Source organism: Caloenas nicobarica, chromosome 8 (genome assembly GCF_036013445.1).
Source record: "Caloenas nicobarica isolate bCalNic1 chromosome 8, bCalNic1.hap1, whole genome shotgun sequence".
Lineage (NCBI taxonomy): Eukaryota > Metazoa > Chordata > Aves > Columbiformes > Columbidae > Caloenas > Caloenas nicobarica.
In genome coordinates, this window is record NC_088252.1 from 6,384,541 (window position 1) to 6,397,062 (window position 12,522).

The 12,522-nt window shown below is 41.2% G+C and overlaps 1 protein-coding gene across 2 annotated transcripts in view; it reads right to left on the bottom strand.

Annotated features, from left to right (window-relative positions):
• Positions 1-12,522, bottom strand: part of AMER3 (APC membrane recruitment protein 3) — a 37,469-nt gene that overhangs the window by 12,833 nt on the left and 12,114 nt on the right. Inside the window, exon 3 of one of the 2 annotated variants that reach the window (XM_065639977.1) lies at positions 6,847-9,584. The exons of the other annotated variant lie outside the window; for it this stretch is intronic. The gene's annotated coding sequence lies outside the window, so the exon portion shown is untranslated. Of the gene's footprint in view, positions 1-6,846; positions 9,585-12,522 lie in introns of those variants that run through there. 2 annotated transcript variants of the gene reach the window in all.

Below are 12,522 nucleotides of genomic sequence, written 5' to 3' on the forward strand. Positions count from 1 at the left end.
GAGCAAGTTTCTTTTAACTGAAATTATTCAATGCATTTGTTACAGCCACTACTGAAAAATGGGACTTCCAAAATAGTGCATTTCTGTTCTTCTGTTGGTATTTTCTTAGTCAAAGAACCAAAAGTAACAGAGCAATCAGTATTGTTTCATGTAAGTATCACAAAATGTTATGTTTTAGTCATGTTTAGAACCCACTCAAATCCCTGGAAAAATCTCCGTGGATTTGCAACAGTCTCTGTAATGTCTGTTGATGGGAGGCATTCCACTTAATACAGAGAATCAGGATTAGATTTATGCAGAATTGTACCTTTTAGCAGCCACACAGGCCTGTTTCCTTACACACCTGCAGCTGATCCAGAATAAGCAATATCAGCGCGCTTCTCATCACAGCCATCCTGGCTGCCAGCCTTCAATTGTCCAGCTTCAATCCTCCTGCATTTTCAGATCACGAGTCCTCAACGGGGTTGGGAGGATTTGGTAAATTTTGTGATGCTGAAGTCTCAGTGGTAAGAAGAGAAAGGCTGAGTTCACTGTGAGTAGGCTGCTGAGTGACTATCCAAGGGTAAAATGGAAATATGTACCACTGACCTACTTAGTGTGGAAAGTCTCCCTGTTCCATTATTGATGAGCTGATCTACTTAATGCCCTCCTTGTTGCCTGCAGTTAGTTCAATGGCAGGATGATTTCAACTATTCCTTTATTTCTGGACTAATGTAATTAAAATTTCCCTGTTTTATAGCCTGATATTCTAACTCAATGGAGTATGTACAGCTGAAATATGTAGGCTGAGTCAGAATTTTGGATCCGCTTTTAAAAATCTAAATTTAGGCACACAAGACTGTAAATTTTATTCTCCATGGTCTGATAAGGTCTATAAGAAGAGCACTTGTGGTTCTAAAGGCTTGTACTTTGAGCTTGCAGTTTAGAACTGATCCATTTTTGTAGGGTGTTGGGTTTTTTTAAAGACAGTTTCTGCAGGATTCTGAAGTATTAGTGTTGTATTTCTGGTTTTTATATTGTCAGACAAACTCCAGCAACAGACCATTCTTTTATTTGTTAGAGAAACTCAGTTGCCTCTGACAAACTAAAAAAGCAAATGGTGATACCAATAAAACTAAGATTTTATTCTAAGAATTTCATTTTGTGAGTCTATTTTAGAAAGATCTATATTCAAAACTTGCTCTTAGGTTCAGTCTGTGTCATGCAGGTAACTAGAGATGAATATAGATTTACATCTTAACTAGCATGAATGACTATTCACATTGTGGAAGGAGGTGATTTTCATTTTGGAAGCTAATTTCTTTTTTTAACAGTCAGGGGTGGGAATCTGATAAATGTAGCTGTCAGCCGTGCGTGGGGTGGGGAGGAGGGGAAAAGGAAGTCTTCCTGTGCTATGTTTAGCAGTGTTTGTTACATAAAATCAGCAGTAGATCTGGACTCTGGTAAGTTCTTTAAGTTTTACAACCCTGTTATTTAGAACTGGCTGTGTGGCTATATGGGTTTAGCTTAATAGCGACCTCTTAGAAAAACAGGAAGGAAAACCAGTGAGTCAGTCTACAACATGCCTTGGTAAACACCTAGGGGTAAGCAAAAGGCAAATGCCCAAATTATTTGCTTTGGGCTTCGTAACTTCTTGGTTCCTGCCAGGCTGAATAGCTTGCATTGCCAGTGATGGGTACAACAGATTACAAGGGCTATGAACTGTGGAGCAGATTTTATGTTGAGAGGTGAACTGATTTCCCTTCCTGCTGAAGGGAAGTTAGTGTCTCTTATGGAGTCCTGTAGAGTGCTAAAGAAGATAAGCCATCCTTGAAAGTTTCTGCCAGGTGAAAAGCTCATGTTAAGTTTGATACTCTGCAAACCCTTCCGTGGTTTAACATACTTCTTTGCAGACACTCTCAGTTTTTTTCTAACACTAAATGTTAAACACATCATCTTTGTTATTACCAGGAGCCTGGTAGAGTGAGCCGCAGAGATTGAATCCAAGCAGATCTGCTCGGATAGTGATGGAGACATGTGAGATACTGCTGGTGTTACTGGACCTGCTCTAAAAGCAGACTCAGCCCAGTGGTAAATGGAAAGCTGGGAGCAGAAGTGCAGCTAAGCTTTCTGCAGTAGCACTTGAGCTGTGCCCAGCACTGAATGGAGAAGACACTATTTCTGTGTCACCGTTCCATTCCTCTGTTTCACTCATTGACATAGGCTGCTCTGATGCTTTCTTGTTTCAGATCCTATAGAGTTGCTCTGCCAACTGGAGATTGGCCAATATGAATGTGTGACCCAGAAATGTTGCAGATTTTTTTATAATACTGTTGAACGCTTTTTCTCAGCCATCGAGGTATGGGAACTGCACAGGCGGAGAAGTGAAGAAAAAAATCAGTTACAGCAATGAACTTTCCTGATTTTTTTGTTTTGATGACCACACATTTTTATTCTCACTGAGAAGGCTTTTTCAGGTATGCCCCCAAAACACAAAGAAGTATACTGTGTGCCAATTTATAACTTAGGGGAATTTTTTTCTATTTATTTTGCTGCTTTGAATATTTTTGTTACAGTAGACTTATGTCTAAGGAACTAAGTAACTATTTCCTGGAAAAAGTCAGGACTCTTCTGTCTGAAAGCATAGTAAAGCAAGGTTTTCAGTGTTCATGTCACTTAACTTGATAAGAGCTAGGTCCTTAATTGACTTAAGAATTGTTTTCCACTATAAAATGGTTTTTATTGGACCGTTATTCATCATTGTATTGTGCTGACTTCAAATTTTGATGCCTTTAATTATAACAATAAGTGGATTGCTGTGTAATATGATGAGTGATAAATTGCTGTTAGGGGACATTTATTGATTTATATTCTGTGGACGATTGCTGCATGACGTTCTTATTAGATAATAGAATATTTTCTATAGATTTCCTGAGCTGATTAAATAAAATGAGGACCAAGACAATACCACAATGCCTGCAGGCCAGGTGAAGGGTGAGGTGCTCTCTCTGCCTTGAAGCAAAGAGACATATAGTTAAGAGGAGTGCAGATGCACCGGGGGATGCAGAAGGGGATGTGGAATTCCCTTCCTAAAAGATGTTCTGGGAAGTCTTGCAGCTTTGGGTCCAAGGAACATGCAAGAAAAGACAGAGGGATGTGTTCTCTCTGCAACCTCTCTTCTGGGGCTGGCAGATCAAGTTAACTGCTTCTAGCAATGTTATCTCCAGGCCTGCATCTCTTCCCCTCCTGCAGAAATGAATCAATGCTAAGAAAGGTGAAAGATGCAGCAGAAGCAGGGCAGTAGCACGGGGTTGTGAAGAGGTTGAATCTGATGATTAGAAGTAAGAAAATTTGGCACCACATCCTAATGGAAAGTGCTCAGGGTCTACAATCGCCAAAAGGTAGTTTTCTTTAAAAAGAACCTTGTTTTGGTGGACTGATTTGTTACAGACCAATGGAGAAGCCAGTATAAAACGTATTTAGGAATCCTGTCTTTATTTTTTCCCAAAAAACAATAGTTTGGTGCCACAGAGTTGCAAATGAACTCATCTATCCTAAATGCATACTGTCCCAATTTCTGTTGTTTTAAAATGTCCTTCTTATAGCATTTTTCAAGAGCTTCATGAGTAATTAAAAAAAAATAATAGAAGAAGGTCAGTGGTAGTTTACTAACCCACTAATTCTTGTAACACAACATTAGGAGGTGACAGTTCGTTGCTAACAACGCTACCATTGTCTAAGTCCTTCTAGGCAAAGAACCAGAAAACATTTCCAAGCTAATTGGAATCTACATGAAGCATTCATTCTTTTAGCACATACAGCATCCCATCACAAATCACAGTGACTAACGGTGCATTTATTAATAGAAGCGGCCTCAAAGATGAAACAATTCGGCTGATGTGAGCCCTGCAATTCTTGGGCCAGAGTCTGTGCCCACTCTGTCCCAGAGACGCGCAGCATGAAGAAACTCTGCCATGCTAGGCAGTGAAGCAGATGGTGAAAGGGGCTGTGAAAGGCTGGTGCCTGGCCCGTGCACTGTAGGGAGCAGTGCTTTTCAGCAAATCGCTGTATGGAGTCATGGGTGACCAGTGGATTTGCAATTACCTTTAATGCTCCATGATCCGTGGGCAGTTACTCAGATTGTGGAGTAAGTAGCCTGTGCTGTGCACGCATGGCTGCCTGAGGTTTCTCACGTCAGTGCGTGGGAACGTGCTGTGTCTGATGTTGTGCTCTCCCAGAATGTGGGTTTGTCTGGGTTTCTTAGCTGCTATAGCAGGCCAGGCCAGATGGCAGCTGTTCCATGCAAAAAACTTTCGATCCTACTGCAGTGCCCTCCCAAGAGCCCATATTATCTATGTTTCTTCTACTATCGAGGTCTTCCCAGCCCACTGGAAAGCCCAAATAATGGAGAGCTGTCAGCGCTTGAAGAAACCTGTACCTCATAGGAACACAGAAGCAGATGTTGTGTGGACTGAGGAGGAGCAACTGTCTTGCACACTGCCTGTGTGTCCTGGGCATACGCAGGAAAGAGGTACATGATCTTGAGAAGTATAACAAAAGAGGTGCCTATAGGATAACTGCATTGTGCTGCTTAGGTTGTTGCCAATGTTTCACTCACAGGTTTCACAGATACCAATACTTCATAAAACTTTTCATTGCCCTTTTTAAGATTATAGAGGCTGCAACATTCCTGTAACTTCCTTCCTCAGTGTCAGCTCAGCTACAGTCACTGTAGCTCAGTGCAGGAGGTCTGGCCACCACCTCCATTTCGGAATCATATCAGTGGCTTCCTGAACTGCCAAAAGGGCCATCTGGTATTCAGCATTCACTCTGTCCGAGCCAAGGGGTGCTGCCTTGCAGGGGATTGTGTTCTTCCCTCTGCTGATTGCTCATTGCTGGTTGCTAGGCTCTCCATACAGGTGAACCCAGCTGTTCTGTTACAGTTTTCTCCTGACTTTATCCCCCAGGCCTTTTCTGGGTGGCAGTAGTAAAGTACGTAGCTTTAGAGAGCATTCCTATAGGAGACTGATTGTACCTTGCAAGAATTTCTCTCTAAAGCTTGAAGTATATAACCAATGTAAATGTAATGATTTATTATTCACTGCTGACTTTCAGCATAAAGATTTTTATGTTTGCTAGATGAAAAATCATAATTGCAGTCTATATCCAGCCAGGTGATTTATGTACATTCATTTGAATTGCCTCATTTTCCATTCCTTGTGGTAGACTGTAAGGTATAACATTAACATTAGATAAAGAAATGGAGAAACTGCGTTTTTTAGGGTTTTGTGTTTTTTTTTTCTAGTATTGTCTGACAGTGTGGGAAGTTGGAAGTTCAATCATCCATCTGTAGATAAGCCAAAATACAGCTGAGGTCACTCAGGATTAGGCCAATAATAGACAGTGTCCAATAACACTTACTGCAGTTATAGACTTTTTCATTTTTTCTTTAGCAAATAAAGGAAGATAGCACACCTCCTGACACAGGTCGCTCAGGGAAGAATCCTACCCTGCTGCTCTGGGGAGACAGAACACAGCTCAGTGCAGTGTGGTTCACATGAGCAAACATATGATGGGGATTAGTGAAATTGATTTCTGAGGAAATCCCACAGGTATTAGGAGCAGTATCCTATCAGTTTAAATCAATCAAGATTCCTAATGGCATTTACTGATTGTTAGGCTGAAAATGAACTACAGGATTTGACTCTGCAAAAATACAGCTTCCATAAAACAGAATTAAAGCATAGAGAGGAACAGAAGAATGGGAACAGTGTTAGGGCAGACAATGGTGACTGCTAAGGGGCAGAACAAAGCTAGAAAGAAGCAGCTTTTATTGGAAGGTGACTGGAAAGGTAGAACTTTCCTTTTCTGATCATGAAATCTAGAATTTTGGAAGGCTCAGAAGTGCACCAAAGAGCAGCGGTTGGCATTTTGGGGTTCTGAAATTACTACCGGTCTATACAATGTTAGAACATGGCTAGTAAAATAACCAAGAAAATAGAGAAAAACATTCATTTTTTCCAAGAAAACAAACAAAAAGTAGATAAATGGAAGTAAAGTACAAACAACCAATATTTAGACTACATTTTATTCATTTAAATGCAAGTTGCCTGGTCTCTGGACTTACTTTAGAAGCCTGCTTCATCTTTGGATTTTTTCAATATTTGGAAGACTAAATGGCCCTTTAATGAAGTAAATTTGAAACATGCTGCAGTAGAGACTTGGGAAACTATAAGCTGCCCCAGCGTTTAATGTTTGTGTAGTTTGATGGCTATTTGAATGAACCACTGTGGGTCAATGGCATTACAATTTCTATATACACTGATAGGTACACTATCTTTATCATTATTAATATAAAATGTGTAAGGATCAGAGGTCAAGGGAGAAATAGAATTCTTCCTTTTAAGTGTCTGTATATATGTTTATCTCTATAAAATCTCATAACATAAAGCCTTCACATTTCTATCATTTGCATTATACAGCCTGCAATTGGCAATAAATGTCATTTAAAAACGAATCTTATCCATACTTAATTTGTGTTTCAAGGCTTGTACTCAATCAGGCTAGCTATCATCTCCTTTAAACACTAAAGGGAAAACTAACATACCTTTCTCTAGCAGAAAAATATGTATTAGTTTTATTACATTATTTTTAAATAAAACAGCTTTTGAATTGTGAAAAAAACCTAAGGGCATTTTAAAATTTTTAATTATGATTCATTAGGTGTTCCAAAATTTTAGATTATAGTTGAAGAGTACTTTTGAGAGCTGCGATAATTCAAGTACTATCTTGTTATTGATTGAAGCTTTAAGAAAGCTAGCAAAAAAAAAAGCCTTAAATTGCAACCTTGCTGGTTCCTGGCATCTTTTTGCTGTCTCAGTAGCAAACAACTTCCAAATACCTCATCACTCTTGCAAACTAACCTCACCAGCCTTGCTCTGATCAGACAGACCCGCTGAAAACATTCAGTTGTTCCTCAGGAAGATGTAAACTTGAGCTTTTTGCAAGATGTATTTTGTAGGTGGTTAGACCACCATCTTAATTATAAACAGGTTCCAGGGAGTTGGTTGCTATAGCAACAGTCTACTTAGTGCTTTTTTCCAGTGCAAAACCCAACTTGTATGTTGACGGGAAGACGGAGTGGATAAGGAAGGGAGATTGAGCTTGTATTTCTCCAAGAGCCACAAATTACAGCATCTTCTATTTAAAGTATGCAGATGGGAGAGCTGCTCCTTTTCCTCAATGTTTTTCCTGCCGCTGAAAAGCCCCATTTGATGTTTGTGTAAAATACAACCTTCCCTTATTTCAGACATGCAACCGTGCCAGGGTTAATTAAGGCTAACACCCAAGGAAATGTTTCCTAAAAGCACAGCTGCAAACAGAGGGCACAATCTCTCCTGAAAAGCTGGAGCTGTGAAAATTTCTGATGCAGTGTTTTGTCTCGTGGCTCCTGCTGTAAATAAGGCTCCCTCTCCATCCTTACTGAAGTCAGATAGAATTTGTTTTGCCATTGATTTCTCTGCAAACACCTCCCTGGTTGAGTATCACCACCCAGAAACCACCTTGGCTTGATTTCGTTCCCCTGTGTTGGTTGTGACATGGGAAAACATAACAAAGGGGCTTGGGGGGGGCAATGGACAAAAATCCTCAATCCTGCCTAATCTTAGGTTGTGATTCTCCCATCTCTGTGTCCTTCAGTCACCATCTGCACCTCTGTTAATGTGACCAAAGCACAGAACCCAAGGCTCAGTTCTGTGGCTGCTGTTGCAGGGAAACAAAGCTTGACTGGCTTTTGTGGGCACGGCGCTGTGGGTGCTGTGCAAGCCTGTCTACTCTCATCGGACACTGAGCTGAGCACTCAGTTTTCAGTTTGTGCATTTTACAACATGCTGCAGGTCAGGATTCTGCAGAGCCAGCACATTTCCTTTGCAGAATGAAATGGGGGGAAGGAGAGGAGTCTGTGATAGCAAAGGGCCAGTTTTAAATTACGGCTTTGCTTCATTTGTTTGAAAACCCAGTCTACATTTTCCTACCTTGCTCTCTGTTGTGAAACAAGAATCATTCAATCAGAAATAAGGACAAAGAGGACCTTCCATTTTCTTGGATCTCCGGTAATCTTCCCTGTATCGTGACCTGCAAACTGACAGTTGCCCTTTGGATGATATAATCACCTCAAAGGAGGAGAGGACAGCTGATTGTGAGGAGAGAGAAACTTGCTGGCTGCAATATCATGGTATCATTTGTGCAGTTGTCATCGCTGGCTGCCACTATCAAGTGCCATTAGATCTTTTAAGGTTTACCTGAAGAGGTCTGCCACAGTGCATGTGGAGAGAGGCTTCGATTTAATGCCTTATTCCACAGGAAAAATCTAACGTACAGTACTTTTTTTCTTCTCTCTACCCTGAGCTATATTGCTGTCCAAGAACTGCAAACATCTTTCTCACATTCAAATGTTGTAAATAAGATGCAGTCCCCATGATTTGAATGGCATAAGAAACTCACCACACCAAATGTATACAATCTGGCCTTTCTTGAAGAACTGATGAGAAGAGTTTTCTTAAAACAGAGCACCCTTCCATAAGACCTGATGGGGAACTGTGTTCATTTTGGACATTTCCTTAGAAGAAGAGTGTAGGCTCCCTGTGCTACTGTCCATCAGCACTGGCTCATGACAACAGTGCTTCAGGCCTTTCACTGTCATGGTCAAATTTTTTGCTTTTACTTTAGCCAGATTTAAAATCTTCTGGTGGTTTTGTATGTGTATGTGGTTTGGGGATGTGTGTGTGTGTGTGGTTTGTTTGGGGTTTTTTTTAGAAAAAAGCAGAAAATCTGCTGGTGCTGAGGATTTCTGTGCTTTCTATCTCCCTGGACTATGATTTTACACAAAGAACCCAGACTTATGTACTGAAGCACGGCCTCTGCCCTGAATATATGATCACAACAGTGTCTGTAGTCTCCCAGGTGTTGCCAGGCCACAAAAGGGACAGTGCCCATTTTGGGTACAAATACAGATCAGAAAAGGAGGAAATTCAAAAGGAATGTTTTTGAAGTTTTACAAAGCAAAATTGATACGTGCAGGCACAATAGACAGTTGATTTTAAGAGATGCCTGAGAGACAGACACTAAACAAAACAAAGGTTCAAAACACAAATTAGAAGGCTTTGAAGTTCATACGCTTAATTAAGTTTGGAAAAGGGAGCGCTAAACCCAGACATCCAGGAGGAGCCACTGTCTAGCTCAGAGGGTGCTGGTTACCAGAAGATGGGAAGTTGGTTATTTCAGGTTTCAAAAGTCTCCATTTTTCCTCTTTCTGACACTCCTTTTCCAAGCACCTGCTGCAGCCGGTGGCAGGGGTGGGATGCAGTGCTGTTTGGAGGACTCTGCTTCTGCCCCTCTCTGCATGGTCTGATGGGAGGAAAGGAACTAGAGGTTTTACACTTGAGGTCCAAAAAGCTGAGGTTACCAGGCTCTTCTTCCTACTCTTTTTTACGTGCTGGCTGGTGACTATAAATGCCGTCAGGTTTGTACAGAGCATTCCCAAGCTGAGGATCTGCTTTGCATTCAGTGTCTCCACGACTGTACTCCAGACGGGGCCAGATTCTCTCCTGTTTGAATGAAGACGCCTGCTCTGTAACTGGATATGAGTCTCTTGCTTCCCCCTTCTTCCCACCCTTACGCCTTCCCAGCCACCACAGCAAAACAGAAGTGAAGCAGGTTTTTGTCAGAATAGTAACAACTGATTCATTCCTTCATTTAAACAAATGGATTGATATTTGGCCCAATTCCATATAGAAAATTATAAGGTCTTCTATAGCCAAACTTCTATAGCCAAAACCTGACTTGTATTTTTGCAGTTGTGTCAGGCAAGACACTAAGCTTCTGAATAAGCAGGGGGTTTTGGTTTTGTTGGGTTTTGTTTGTTTTGTTTTTCATTCTGCCTTTACTTTTCCCCATTTCTCATAGAAAAGCACTGTGTTTGTTTCATATGTCCTGTCCCTCAGCCCATGCTGCTGTCCACAGAAACTGTTTTTCTTTTCTTTTTTCCATCCATTGCCATCTCCCTGAAAATATCACCTTCAAGGCTGAAGGAGACTGGGAGCCAGCTTCTGCTCTCAGGGTTAAATCCGAGAATCATTCTCCTGGCTTCAAATTTATGCTGGTGCAACGAAGATGAGAATTTAGCTTTCTGTACTGTTGTCAACAGGGGAAAAGTAGAGTCTCTGTAATACTGTATCCATGGAAACCAGCCTACTGCAATAGCGGGTAAAGCAGCAAATCAATTTCTTTGGTTTTAAAATGAAACACATTTAACAACATTATAGTGCATCTGCTGTTTAAGATATCATCTGTGCTGATAACAGTGTCGAAAAACCCTTCTCTAGCAAATAAGCTGGTAAGAACATTTCTTCCTCCTGACAGAATTCTGATTTTGGATAGAGTAAGCATTGATGACAAAGTCCCATGAAGACAGTACAGTGATACAGAGCCAAGTCCAGAAGCAACAGTGCTTAATGAAGGAGAAAATTGTTTAATTTAGCATTTAGCCCAAGTGTCCGGGCACATGGTGACTAACACTCAAATGTATTAGCAGAGGCAGTGGCCTGTCACCTCTGTCTCCCTGCTCTTTGCTTCTGCGGTACCGTATGCGACAAACGGTACATTTGTACTTTGTGCTGCATTTGTCTGAACAGGAACGTGTGCGTGTGTGCGCGTGTGGCTGGTGGACTGTCAGATGAGATTTCAGTATCTGGTTCAGTGCAAGATGATCTGGGCAACTGACATTATAAAGGTATGTGTTTCAGAGCCAGAGGCATTTCCAATGAAGAAAATGTGCTGGCTGTCTCTGCATTTTATTGTTTTTACATTACATCATATGAGACTCGAAAGAAGATCTCTTTGCTATGCCATGGAGGGAGCGTGGAAATATATGGATTTCTTACCCCAGGCTTTGAATGTGTTACCGTACTCTTTCCCTGCTGTGTGTAGAGGGATTCCGCCTTTATTTTTTACCTATTAAGGCATCTCTCTGGCCATTTCGAGAAATAATACCATATATCAGACAACTGCCTATATGCAGATGAGGTTCCATTCTGCTTTTCCTTTTTATCAAATCCAAATACTGCAGGCTGCCTTCCCTATGCCTGTCAGACAGGGAAATATCTCTCTTGGAGAAATGCACCCTTATTTAAGACAGAGGGAATGAAGTTGAACCAGAGGGAATAAAAAGCATTACAGAAATTGCCTAGACTGTGAGTAGCCCTTTGGTTGGTGAGGACCAGATACATAATCTTGTGTCACTTTGCAGTGTCTAGGCTGTATTTTATCTGCATTTGAATCTCAGTTCCTCAATAACAGCAATAACATATGCCATACTGTTGTCTTTTATGTACAGCTGCCCTATCTATTATGGCAATCCCTCTTTGACTGACAGTTATCTATTTTTTTCTGACCTGAGGGCAAGCTTATTGCAACATACTCCTTTTAGTGCTATCACTGAAACACATCCAAAAGCTTCAACTGGTGCATAATGTGATGGTTCAGCATTTGAATTAGATGAGCACGTACCGTTGGGAGCACATGTGGGTTTTGTTGCTCTGCCACATCTACCAGTTAATGGAAGACACAGTTCAAACCACGTTATGTGGTGGAAGTGGCTCAGTGGTCTGAAACACTGTTGTTTGCAGGGAGTGCTTTGTTCTACCTGTGTCCAGTGGCTATGACATGCAGTGTTGTCTGCCTGTTTGGCCAGTCCCAGAGATTTCAACAGCCAGGAAAAGACAACCCAACGCTCTGCTCTAGGACAGCGTTCCCTTGTTGAGGATGAAGAGTTTCCTGCTGGAAAACATCCAGTCAACAAGCTCAAACTTCTGTAGCCACCTCTGCCTCAGTCACTTCTCTCACAGCACCTGAGTGTGGAGTTTTAAAACAGTGAACCTTGGAGGATTCTTTGTGTATAAGCTCTTGGGGTTTGCACAGTCATGTCCAGCGTAGGAGTGTTTCTCGATGATGTTTGTCTCCATGGATTCAGAGATGACACCATGTTTATATGTCGCCTCTCTTACACTACCACCCCCGTGATTAAGCCGAAGATCCTGAGTCACCTTTAAAACAAATTAAAATTTCCAGCAAACCTGTAGGCCATCTGTTAATGTAGGCGGGTAAGAAGATACTGGGTAGGAAAACTCAGTCACACGGCAGTGTTTATATCTATCACCACAGACATTTCCTTTAACCATGTTAAATGCCATTTTAATTATTGTCTAAGTTATTTTTCTGTAATAAATTTCTAACAAAGCCTGTAGTGAAATGATCCCTTAAAATGAGACCATTCCTCAAAGTCACTTTATGAATATGCAAATCCCATCTGTATTTTAAAATGCCATTCATTTTACTGTTGGAGAAGCCTCTATCAAAAATCAACACATCCCTTTTGGAAAAAACTTGAATTCTCATCTTTCTGGGACTGAGGTGGTAGCGTATGAACTGTGTCACATTCCTAACACCACGGGTGTCAGTGCTGACACGTGGTGGCACGTAGCAGCT